The sequence below is a fragment of the Anomaloglossus baeobatrachus genome, chromosome 2, assembly GCF_048569485.1.
Source record: "Anomaloglossus baeobatrachus isolate aAnoBae1 chromosome 2, aAnoBae1.hap1, whole genome shotgun sequence".
NCBI classification, from domain to species: Eukaryota; Metazoa; Chordata; class Amphibia; order Anura; family Aromobatidae; genus Anomaloglossus; species Anomaloglossus baeobatrachus.
In genome coordinates this window covers 70,047,666-70,059,825 of record NC_134354.1, presented here as the reverse complement: position 1 = coordinate 70,059,825, position 12,160 = coordinate 70,047,666, and the positions used below count along the sequence as shown (strand labels likewise).

General features: G+C 48.0%; 1 protein-coding gene across 2 annotated transcripts in view; it reads left to right on the top strand.

The window, feature by feature from the left end:
- ROBO1 (roundabout guidance receptor 1) overlaps positions 1 to 12,160 on the top strand; it is a 1,692,467-nt gene that overhangs the window by 886,975 nt on the left and 793,332 nt on the right. The window lies entirely within an intron of this gene.

The window sequence follows — 12,160 nt, the reverse complement described above, 5'->3', positions numbered from 1 at the left end:
TTCTAATATGACAAACACCTCTAAATGTTTTTATATTAGTTTTTTATTAGTGTGCCATTACAGTGTGTGACTGTTTTTCTTATAGATAGATAGATAGATAGATAGATGCAGTACACATGTGGCACGAAGATAAAAGTCAAAAAGCCCCCCAGACCACAATCTGAAAAAAACAAAGAAATCGATTTATACATCTGAATTGATCGCCATTGTACTTCCTGATTTCTGCTTCCGGGGTCTCATTGTTACACCACGCTCCTCTTATTAATATGGGCACATGTTTGCTAATCTATGACTTTTTTGTGGTCACTTATATCAATTACCAAAATGTGCCTTGCTTTAACAAATCAACAGCTTCTCCTATTCTGCTAAATGTTCTTGGCACCACAGATGGAGAAAACAGCAGTCAGGGACAGCGCTCAGAGGTGTCAGATAACAAAATTGCGACTGCCATTTACGCCAGTATGCTCTCTTGGCAAAAAGCCCTGCTCAACGAATACAACTGGTGCGTCTGCCATTTGTTAATTCTGCATAATTAAGCAGCAATTATACATGGCATTGTGCAGTCGCAGGCTCATCATCTGGCTGTCCCTTAACGGAGCTGCATACCACTTTGGCTATTAATGTGCAATAAAATAAAGTTTGAAATGATTGAGCTATAAAATGATCATGTGCCCAACCACAGATGTGTAGCACGGTTTCTTAAATAAAACAGATTCATTCACAATCTTTTCTCTAGGCAGAATTTTTCCATTAGATTTTCTCCCCTTGCTTTCTTTTATTATGTGGTTTCCTCAGCTATTTTTGCCATTCACTGTACATATAAGTATTTATTATATTCTTACGACCCTTCCAAGACCTCTGTGAATGTGTTTATCAGGGTCTATAAACACATTATAATTATTTTATAGGTAAAATGTAAAAAATTTGCTAAAGTGGGAAGGGGTCATGTCTGGGAATTCTTGAATGATGATTTATTTTGTGCTTCCTTATTCCCCACCAGAAATCCATTCCATAGCTAGCATTTTATGGACAATATTTAAAGGGGTTGTCCTCGTTAATTGGTGAAGTCACTCATGTAAAATAAAAGACTTAAGGGGGCTTTATACGCAACGATATCGCTAACGAGATGTCGTTGGGGTCACGGAACTCGTGACGCACATCCGGCCTCGTTAGCGACATTGTTGCGTGTGAAACGTACGAACGACCGCTAACGATCAAAATTACTCACCTAATCATTGATCGTTGACACATCGTTCTAATCCCAAATATCGTTACTGTTGCAGGACGCAGGTTGTTCGTCATTCCTGATACAGCACACATCACTATGTGTGACACCTCAGGAACGAGGAACAGCACTTTACCTGTGTCCTCTGGCAACGAGGCGGGCGTCACTTTCTTTTGGCTGCTCTCCTCCCCTCCGCTTCAATTGGACAGCTGCCATGTAATGTCGCTGTGACGCCGCACAAACCGCCCCCTTAGAAAGGGGGTGGTTTGCCGGCCACAACGACGTCACTAGGGAGGTAAGTACATGTGACGTGTTCTAGCGATGTTGTGCACCACGGGCAGCAATTTGTCCGTGACGCACATCTGACGGGGGCGGGTTCTTTCACCAGCGACATCGCCAGCAGCCTTTACACTCGTCTTCCACAATGGCGTTGATCCAGTGATTTTGGTGCCGGGTCCACCAGTGCTCGAAAACAGTATTATGCTATGCGAGTACTGAGGCCTATGAGCGGCAGGAAACAATACTGTCCTCTTCCCTCGGATAAAACTTGGATGTCCAGGATGGTGTGACCATCAGCGGCTACTGATAAGTTGCAGCGCTCATGTGACAAACAAAAAGATATAACTTCCAAAAATGAATGTGCACATAACACTGGAGATGACTAATTCCTGACATGTTTGGATGATGATTAGTGATGAGCGAGCATGCTTGTAACTACTCGGTACTCGCACGAGTATCGCTGTACTCGGGCTGCTCGGCGCGGACCGAGTAATCTCGCGATACTCGTGCTGTACTCGTGGTCTTCATTTCTGCATGTTGGCGCTCTTTTGAGAGCCAGCCCTCATGCAGGGATTGGCTGGCAGACCACTGCAATGCCACAGCCCTGTTAGTTGTGGAATTGCAGTGATTGGCCGGCTTGCACAGCGTGACCGAGCCTTTATACCGGCCGGCGCGCTGTGCTCTGCTCACAGCTATCCAGACAGTCAGTGCAGGGAGAGTGTCGCTGATTCAGGGAAAGCTTTGCGGCCCTTTATAGCTTTTTCAGTTGCAGGGCTGCAAACAGTGTGACCAAAAGTCCTTCTCAGGACTATTCTAGTTGTATACAGGCAGGCAGGGTATAGCCAGGTCGGAGTACAGTAGCAGAGTCCTTCTCAGGACTATTGTTGCTATATACAGGCAGGGTATAGCCAGGTCGGAATACAGGCTAGTGACCAGAAGAGTCCTTGTCAGGACTATTGTAGCAGTATACAGGCAGGCAGGCAGGGTATATAGCCATTCCTAGTGGTGACCGTATACCAGCCTTCATCATATGTGGGGCTGGTGTACACAGTCTAAAACAGTCCAGATAGTGTCAGACTTCTCAGTAATTGTCGCTCCTAAAAACCAGTTAGGTTCTTATTGCGTCCGTGCTTGCATTTAAAAACAGCACGTGTGTGGCAGTCGGTGGCAGGGTACAGGTGCGCGTTTTGCACAAACTATTATATAACGCACAAGTCTAGTGTATAATACACGTCAGTCAGCAGTGTCTGATAGTGTCAGACTTCTCAGTAATTGTCGCTCCTAAAAACCAGTTAGGTTCTTATTGCGTCCGTGCTTGCATTTAAAAACAGCACGTGTGTGTCTGTCGGTGGCAGCGTACAGGTGCGCGTTTTGCACAAACTATTATATAACGCACAAGTCTAGTGTATAATACACGTCAGTCAGCAGTGTCTGATAGTGTCAGACTTCTCAGTAATTGTCGCTCCTAAAAACCAGTTAGGTTCTTATTGCGTCCGTGCTTGCATTTAAAAACAGCACGTGTGTGGCAGTCGGTGGCAGCGTACAGGTGCGCGTTTTGCACAAACTATTATATAACGCACAAGTCTAGTGTATAATACACGTCAGTCAGCAGTGTCTGATAGTGTCAGACTTCTCAGTAATTGTCGCTCCTAAAAACCAGTTAGGTTCTTATTGCGTCCATGCTTGCATTTAAAAACAGCACGTGTGTGTCTGTCGGTGGCAGCGTACAGGTGCGCGTTTTGCACAAACTATTATATAACGCACAAGTCTAGTGTATAATACACGTCAGTCAGCAGTGTCTGATAGTGTCAGACTTCTCAGTAATTGTCGCTCCTAAAAACCAGTTAGGTTCTTATTGCGTCCGTGCTTGCATTTAAAAACAGCACGTGTGTGTCTGTCGGTGGCAGCGTACAGGTGCGCGTTTTGCACAAACTATTATATAACGCACAAGTCTAGTGTATAATACACGTCAGTCAGCAGTGTCTGATAGTGTCAGACTTCTCAGTAATTGTCGCTCCTAAAAACCAGTTAGGTTCTTATTGCGTCCGTGCTTGCATTTAAAAACAGCATGTGTGTGGCAGTCGGTGGCAGCGTCAGGCTCCATATTGTCCCTGGATAGAGACGTGCATGATGGCCTGTAAACATGAAGTGCCCATTGTAAGGAAGTGGGTCTATTGTAGTATAGCCCTTAGGCAGGGCAGCCAAAAATTTGGAGGCTCCACATTGTCCCTGGATAGAGATGTGCATGAGGGCCTCAAAACATTGTTCCCATTGCAAAGGAGCGGGTCTCCTGTCGTTGTAATGCCCATTCAGAAAGAATGGGCGAAAAAATTTACCACTGGGGGTATACCTGAAACAACGGCTTAACTATTGTAACGGTCACCATGATGGCGCATGAGGAGAAGGAGGAGCAGTCCAGCGATTAGCCAAAGTCCAGAAGTGTGTTACCATGGGTGAGTGGAGGTACATGGCAAATTCCCGTTACAAACTTTAAACTCCGCTGTAATTTGCTGTTGGTGTGTGTGGTGAAGTCTGGCCAAATCCAACCCTTGTTCATCTTGATCAGAGTCAGCCTGTCAGCATTTACAGTTGACAGGCGGGTGCGTTTATCTGTAATGATTCCACCTGCGGCACTAAAAACACGCTCTGACAAAACGCTAGCGGCAGGGCAGGCCAGGACTTCCAAGGCGTAGAGAGCCAATTCATGCCACGTGTCCAGCTTGGATACACATTAATTGTAAGGCACAGAGGAATGTCGGAGTACAGTTGTTTGATCTGCAAGGTACTCCTTGAGCATCTGGCCAAACTTAGGATTTCTTGTGGCACTACCCCTCACCTCAGGGGCTGTGGTATGTGAGGGGCTGAGAAAACTGTCCCACATCTTAAAGACTGTTCCCCTACCTCTGGCGGATTGGACTCGTGCCCCTCTCGGCTGTACGCCTTGGTTGTCCACTGATTCCTGACCTATGCCGCTAGCGTTTTGTGAGGGGAATGCTTTGCCTACTTCCGTGACTATGGCCTTCTGGAACTGCTGCATTTTGCCTGACCTCTCCGCCTCGGGAATAAGAGACATAAAGTTCTCCTTTTAGCGTGGGTCTAACAGTGTTACCAACCAGTAATGATTGTCGGCCAAGATGTTCTTAATGCGAGGGTCACGAGACAGGCAGCTTACCATAAAGTCAGCCATGTGTGCCAGACTCTTAACAGCCATCACTTCAGTATCCTGACCAACACGATGACTGAACATGCTGTCCTCCTCCTCCTCCTCCTCATCATCTACCCTGTCCTCTGGCCAGCCACGCTGAACCGAGGATATGACTGCATGTCATATCCTCAATTTGGCCAGAGAGTTGCTCCATGTCTTCATCCTCCTCCTCGTCATAGTCCTCCACTGCACGTTGTGATGAGACGAGGCTGGGCTGTGTGTTATCATCACCCACACCCACTACTGTTTCTTGCTCAAACTCATCGCGCTCTGCCTGCAATGCATCATGGTTGTTTTTTGAGCAGAGACCATTTTAGAAGGCAGAGAAGCGGTATGGTGACGCTAATAATGTCGTCATCGCCGCTCACCATCTTGGTGGAGTCCTCAAAGTTTTGGCGGATGGTGCATAGGTCGGACATCCATCTCCACTCCTCAGGTGTTATGTGTGGAGTTTGACCCATTTCCCGACGGCTTAGGTGATGCAGGTACTCAACAACTGCCCTCTTCTGCTCACATATCCTGACCAACTTGTGCAGAGTTGAATTCCAATGCGTGGGGACATCACACACCAGTCTGTGTGCCAGAAGATGCAAACGGCGTCTTAAGCCGGCAAGGCCGGCTGAAGCAGTAGGTGACTTTCGAAAATGTGCAGACAGGCGGCGAACTTTTACCAGCAGATCAGACAGCTCTGAGTATGACTTTAGAAACCGCTGAACCACGAGGTTGAGCACATGGGCCACGCATGGAACATGTGTCAGCTGGCCTCGCCTCAAAGCCGCCACCAGGTTCCGGCCATTGTCACACGCGACCTTTCCTGGCTTTAGGTTCAGAGTTGTGAGCCAGTGATCTGCCTGCTGTTTCAGAGCTGTCCACACCTCTTCTGCATTGTGGGGTTTGTCACCTATGCAGATTAGCTTCAGCACTGCCTGTTGCCGCTTCGCCGAGGCAGTGCTGCAGTGCTTCTGTGTCGCCCTGGACAAGCCAGGGGCCACAGAGCACAACACTTACACACCCCACACTCCCTGCAGGCATATCATAGTCAAAACACAAAATCCTTGTTGCCTTCCCCAGGGGCTGTTGTCCACACCAGGGTGTGGAGCCAGGCGGTTGGTCTCCACCCACCGAGGAGGAGGGAAAACACAGGCAGTGAGAGTTAAGCTAAGGAAGTGGAAGGAGGAAAGTAGTAGAGAGGAGAAAAGTGACAGCAAAGAGCCTGAAGTTGGTCCGGGTGTGTGGCCCGGACAGGACAACAAGGTTGGCAGGATGTGGTGACCGTCTGCAGTGGAGGCCGATTGGAGTCGGCCGTAAGGACCGTGGACGGGTGGTGACCCGGCCGTACCGGACCGGTATACAAAGAGAAGCCAGCACCATTGGCAGAGGACTTTCGGATCCCGGCAAGGCTTGGTGTCGCCGTGAATTTGCCAAATCCGTTAGTGAAGGGAACCTCAGGGTTTCCAAACAGCCAAGTTCAGATAGAAGGCAACCGTACAACCGTGAAGGGGAGACACCGCCACCGCCAAGGGCAACCGTCTCCCAGGGCCAGCGCCTGTGGGCAAAAGGGGCTCCTCCGGCCCATATCCAGGTCGGGGAGCGGGTTACCGTTGGGAAACCATCACTACCAACACTTAACTTAGGTGCAGGGAGAGACAGTCATCACTAACCTGCAGGGAGGAACAACCGCAGCCGTCCGAGTGACCCGTCCATCCAGCCACTTGTTTTACCGTGAACTGTGTCATCATCATTGGGCTGAGTGAGTACCTCCGTGCCGTGCGGCACAGCGCTGCCCCTGCGACCCTGCACCTCATCAGGCCCCGCAACCCGCCTGTCATCCATCTCTACCCCATCACCAGGCCCCGGGACAACCAACCCCCCTACCCACGGAGGGGAGAAATAACAACAAAGCTGCTCCCTGTCACAGGCTCCCGGGATCCCCGTCCAGAGCAGCGGTGGTGTCCACACAATCACCACAACCGTGGGTGGCGTCACGGACAATATCCCCAAAACCCAAACCACCCCTTTTCACTCACGGGCGAGTAGCGCCGCTCGAGTTCCCGGGATCCGGCCATCGCTCGAGCCAACGAGCAGCAGCAGCCGTAGAGCAGCGTCAGCCGGACCCGAGCAGTGGGAGAGCGCACCGTCCCCTCCTCCGCCCGCGACACTTCCAGCTTGGGACTGGTGTGGAGGGTAAAGTGGATCAGGATGCGCAGGAGGAGGAGGAGGCTGAGGAGCATGACATTCCGGAGCTGTAGAGTGTGTGTGAAACCCTGACTGAGGTAGGGCCTGCAAAACTTGGTGTGTGAAGGACGTGTTCCGTCCCTCGCTCAGACTGGGTCCCAGCTTGCACAATATTAACCCAGTGTGACGTCAACGAGATGTAGCGGCCTTGCCCACATGCACTTGTCCACGTGTCTGTGGTTAGGTGGACTTTGGCTGAAACAGCGTTGTTCAGGGCACGTGTGATGTTTTGTGACACGTGGTTATGCAATGCGGGGACGGCACACCGGGAGAAATAGTGGCGGCTGTGGACCGAGTAACGTGGGACAGCTGCCACCATCAGGTCGCGGAATGCTTCTGTCTCAACCAGCCTAAAAGGCAACATTTCCAGCGCAAGCAGTCGCGAAATGTTAGCATTTAGAACTGTGGCATGTGGGTTGTTGGCAGTGTATTTGCGCCTGCGTTCAAAGGTTTGCTGAATGGATAACTGAACGCTGTGCTGGGACAAGGACGTGCTTGATGATGGTGTTATTTCTGCGTAGGCAACTGCAGGTGCAGGAGTGGAGGAGGCTTGTTCGCAGGCAGCATGGACAGGGGATTGGCTCGCATGCACAACCAGCGAAGACGTAGCAGTGACATCAGCAAGCACTGCTCCTCGACTCTGTTGTACTTCCCACAAAGTCGGGTGCTTGGCTGACATGTGCCTGATCATGCTGGTGGTGGTCAGGCTGCTAGTTTTGGTACCCCTGCTGATGCTGGCATGGCAGGTGATGCAAATGGCCTTTTTAGAATCATCTGGAGCCAACTTAAAAAACTGCCAGTGTCAGAGTTCCGGGTTTTCCAGTTTTCTTTTGAAAGAGCTTGCCCTTTGTTAACATGAAGTTTTCTGTTCTGTTGCCCTACTTCCTGTCCATCTGTTTAAAAGCCGCCCCTAAAGCTTAGTCCAGTGCCTGAGTATACTGCTTCCTGTGTGCTCCTGCCCTGCTGCTTTTGGTTCCTGATTGTTATTCGGATCCTCTTGGAAAACAACCGACACCGACTCTGGACTTCATCTGGTATCATCTAGCTGTGCCCGGACTCCGTTTGCCGTCTTTGGTCGGCACTTCTGCCCGGTTCCTTCCGTTTAATACCACTCTGGACTCACATCACGTACGGACATTTTTGGACTTACCTATTGCCCTTTTGTGTCCCGGCTGCTGCGCATTTAGGGCTTCTGGGGTGATTGCCAGACAGTCCCTGTATAGGGGTTCGCTCTTGGTGGTCTCCCTGGGGGAGTCCGGTGCGCGGTCCCGGGAATTCCCTTTCGCTCCGTCCCTGGAAGGTATTTCCTGTATTTATGTTCTACTGTGTTTTTGTTCCGTTTATGTACATATTTGCTGGTTGCATATTATAAACGTCTTGCACCAAGAACTCGTCTCTGGTTGTCATTGCCCTAACGCAATCGAAATCCTCAATACATACAATAGTATTACAGCCAGACTCGGGAAGACCTAACATTTGTACAGGCACCTTGTGTCGTGTTGTTCCGGGGAACAGTTGCCTGACGTCTGCCTGTGGCCACCACTCTGCTTCTTACTGCCTGTTGGGATGCTACGCCTCCCTCCCCCTGTGCACTGCTGTCCTCGCTCTGCATATCCTCCTGCCAGGTTGGGTCAGTTACTGGATCATCCACCACGTCGTCTTCCTCTTCCGCACCCTGCTCCTCCTCCTGACTTCCTGACAATTGTGTCTCATCATCGTCCACCCCTTGTTGAGACACGTTGCCAACTTCGTGAGAACGTGGCTGCTCAAATATTTGGGCATCTGTACATACAATCTCGTCATGGCCCACTTCAACAGGAGCTGGCGAGAGGCCAGAATTTGTGAATGGAAACGTGAACGAACAGCTCTTCCGAGTGTCCAAGTGTGGGATCAGTAATGTCCGTGGACGTGTACTCGGCCTGGTGGTAGGAAGGAGGATCAGGTTCTGAAATGTGCGGTGCAGTATCACGGCTACTGACACTTGACCATGTGGAAGACAGAGTGTTTGTGGTGGTGCCAATCTGACTGGAAGCATTATCCGCTATCCAACTAACAACCTGTTGACACTGGTCTTGGTTCAAGAGCGGTGTACTGCTGCGGTCCCCAAGAATTTGGGACAGGACGTGCGAGCGACTAGATGTGGCCCTTTGTTGTGGCGAAATTAGAGCTTGCACACAACCTCGGTCTCTGCCTGCACCACCATCACGTCCACTTCCTTGTTCGTTGACAACACCCTTACGCATTTTGCAATGCTGTGCTGATGTGTATTCACTAGACTTGTGCGTTATATCCAAGTTTTTGCAAAACTCACACAAATGCAGCGGAAAGCTGCCACCAACAGGCACACACGTGCGGTTTTTAAATGCAAGCACGGAGGCACTAAGAACCTAACAGGTCTCTATCCAGGGACAACGTGGAGCCTCCCAATTTTTGGCTGCCCTGCCTAAGGGCTATACTACAATAGACCCACTTCCTTCCAATGGGCACTTCAGGTTTACAGGCCCTCATGCACGTCTCTATCCAGGGACAACGTGGAGCCTCCCAATTTTTGGCTGCCCTGCCTAAGGGCTATACTACAATAGACCCACTTCCTTCCAATGGGCACTTCAGGTTTACAGGCCATCATGCACGTCTCTATCCAGGGACAATGTGGAGCCTCCCAATTTTTGGCTGCCCTGCCTAAGGGCTATACTATAATACACCCACTTCCTGACAATGGGCACTTCAGGTTTACAGGCCATCATGCACGTCTCTATCCAGGGACAATGTGGAGCCTCCCAATTTTTGGCTGCCCTGCCTAAGGGCTATACTACAATAGACCCACTTCCTTACAATGGGCACTTCAGGTTTACAGGCCCTCATGCACGTCTGTATGCAGGGGCATTGGTGAACCTCACAATTTTGGACTGCCCTGGCAAAGGAAAATACTACAAAGACTCACTTCCTCAAAATGGGCACATTAGACTCAAGAGGCCTTCATGTACGTCTCTTCTCAGGGACATCGGAGTGCCACACAATGTTTTCACGTAAAATCTTTCATGTATTAATCTCAAAAAGTAACATACACCAGCTCTATCTCACTATTGGGTATGTGCCCTTAACATTTCTGCCATGAAAAATCATTTTGGGGTCATTTTGGAAGGTTTTCTGGTGAGTCCGTAAAAATGGCGTGAAACGCGGACAAAATTGTTCACAGCTGTGACTTTTGAGTGATAAATGCTTCAAGGGGTCTGTCTTCCCCATGCTGTTGCCATGTCATTTGAGCACTCTTCTGAGACTTTTGTGACATTTTTAGGGTTTCTACATGCTGCCGGGGGGTCATTTCACAAAAATACTCGGGTCTCCCATAGGATAACATTGGGCTCGTTGCTCGGCCCGAGTACACGAGTATCTTGGGAGGCTCGGCCCGAGCTTCGAGCACCCGAGCTTTTTAGTACTCGCTCATCACTAATGATGATGTCCTCAACCATTAATCCAAGTTTTCAGTTCTAGTGTTAACAGTTGTACACTTTTTACAGTACCTGCATATGATGTTCAGATGTGTTCTTCTTCACTTTTTCCCTTAACTTGCCTTATCCGGAAATGACTCTAGGGGCCCACTCTACAGCTATACGTAAATACCTGTAAGACGTTAATCTCGTTATAATGGAACATCAACATTTAAATACAGACGGCTCCTGCACATCTATTGTGCGCACACCATACCTGGGATTTAAAATTATGGTAATTTGCAAAAAATAGGTTCTTTAGTGACAACAATTTATCATCGATAACTTATTACTTGGTGGAATCAAGCCATTGAAAACCACAGGATTAGAAGAATAAGGAGGTTTTATCCCTGACTTTTATCCTCATTATAAAACGTAGCGACCGGTTGGATTTCTGACCGCAGCTCCATTCATCCTCTTTGGGGTTGGCAGGAGAAGCCAAGTGCAGCACTCACAGCCACTGAGGGAATAAATGGATCATTGATCGAATCGAAGATGAACTCCAGTCTAATGGCGATAAAAATTATTCATGCTGCTAATCAGTGCAGGTTGCAGCAGTCAGACCCCCAACGATCAAAAGATATCACTTAGCCTGTGAAGAGGTGATTACTGATTTTCACTGGAGAACCTCCATAAGTTCCTCTCTGTCGATGTATAATAGTCATAGGACAGGGAGAAGTTAAACATCCAAGTATTTAATCTCTAATGGAAATCAAGAATCTTCTCCTAATTAATATCAGTGAGAGCAAATGACCTCCATACTTAACACAATCCATTATACTAGGACCAATATTATCACATACAGTGGAAAAATGCCACAACACCATGGCCAGACCACATATTACCACCACATAGTGACTGAAAAATGCTATATACATGATAGAAATACTGATACATCATAAACAGTCCTCGTAATACCACCATATGGAGACCGAATAATACCACATAAGGAGAGAAATACTAGCACACCATGACCAGACTACAGTACTAAGCATTAATAAAAACCACAATACTAATAACACTAATATTATCACCCTTATACACAGAAGCTCTGTATATAGTGAATAGTATACAGGTAATACAGAAATGATCCGTGACTTTAAACAGCTCCCTATATACACTAAGAGGCCATACACGGCCCCCTATATAAAGTATGAGCCCAGACACAGTGCTATGCTACATACAGTATGGGCCCACACATAGCCCAATATAGACAGTATATGCTCACATGAAGCCATCTATTTACAATATGAGCCCACACTCACCTATGCCAATATACAGTATGAGCCCACACACCTCCACTCTATATATAATCTGACCCAACACATAGCACCCGTATATACAATATGAGCCCACATTAAGACTTCTATATACGGTATGACCCAACACAAAACCCCCTATATACAGTATGAGCACACACTCAGATAACCTTATATACAGTATGAGCCCACACATAGCCCAATCCTATAGAAACCATGAGCCCACACATAGCCCCCTATATACAGTATGAGCCCCAAATTATATATTTTTTTTTACTTTTTACGTTTATTATGCTCTGCGAGCAAAATAAATTACATTTGATTTACATTGAATAATTTTGATGTAAATTAAACTTCCTGGCTGAATTCGCTCAAAATGCTGAATTTGAATTTTGCAGAATTGCTCATGACTACAAAATATATCATTTTTTCCAAGATTTAACTTTATCAATCAAATATAAAAAAAAAT